This window comes from Galeopterus variegatus, unplaced genomic scaffold (assembly GCF_000696425.1).
Source record: "Galeopterus variegatus unplaced genomic scaffold, G_variegatus-3.0.2 Scaffold10690, whole genome shotgun sequence".
Taxonomy (NCBI): domain Eukaryota; kingdom Metazoa; phylum Chordata; class Mammalia; order Dermoptera; family Cynocephalidae; genus Galeopterus; species Galeopterus variegatus.
The window spans coordinates 81,090-82,043 of NW_007736801.1; positions in this window are offsets into that span (position 1 = coordinate 81,090).

Consider the following 954-nt stretch of genomic DNA (forward strand, 5'->3'; position numbering starts at 1 on the left):
GTTGCCGGTCCCGGTCCGGTACGGGCGTGACACTGAGGGTTGCGATCCATTGCCGGACACGCAAGACAAAAAGGAAAAAAAAAAAAAAAAAACAGAAGCCTGTATTAAGCCAAGTGGACATACTTTTAAACATTTACTAAGGGTCTATGATATTATGTCCCATGCGCCGAGGACAAGGATACAAATAAGATACACCTGTTTTTAAAGGGACATTATCAAAAAAAAATTAAAAAGACCAATGAACATAAAAATACATACATACTAACTTTAAAAGCAATGTGACAATGTTATAATGGAGATATGTGCAAAGTGCTCAGGGAAGATCCTGTGTCTCAACAAGCAGCAGTTGAATGACATTTCAGCTGACTCTTGACATGTGAGTTCACCCAGGAAAGGGAAGAAGAGTGTTAGACCAAGAAAACAGTACCTACAAAGCTGGAGGATGGCTGGAGCTTGGAGTTTGTGAGAGAAAGTACCAGAAAATGAGCCTAGAAAGGTAAACTGGCACCAGATTAAGAAAGGCCATATTTGCCAAGGTAGAAAGTTGAGAAATCATAAGTGGAGAGTGGCAAAAAATAGAACTTGTATTTTAGAAAAATGATTCTGGCAGCAAGAGGTGGATATACTGAGATAAAGGCATATTACAAAATGAAATAAATTTTTAGCATGACCTATCATGGCATCTATTTATCTTCTTCTATTCTCCTGTTCTTTTCTTCTGAGGATGATACATTATAGAAATGAATTCTAGGCAATTTTCATATTCTAAGATGGGAATTATAGCTATGGTTCATTATACAACACCATCTAATTAATCCAGACCAAAAAAATAGTCCTACCCTGTGTATTCATACAATAGCCGGCAATAAACGTTTTACAATTAGAAATTAGCGATACATCATACCAAAACTTGTGGGATACAGCAAAAGCAATACTAAGGGGGAAATTTATTGC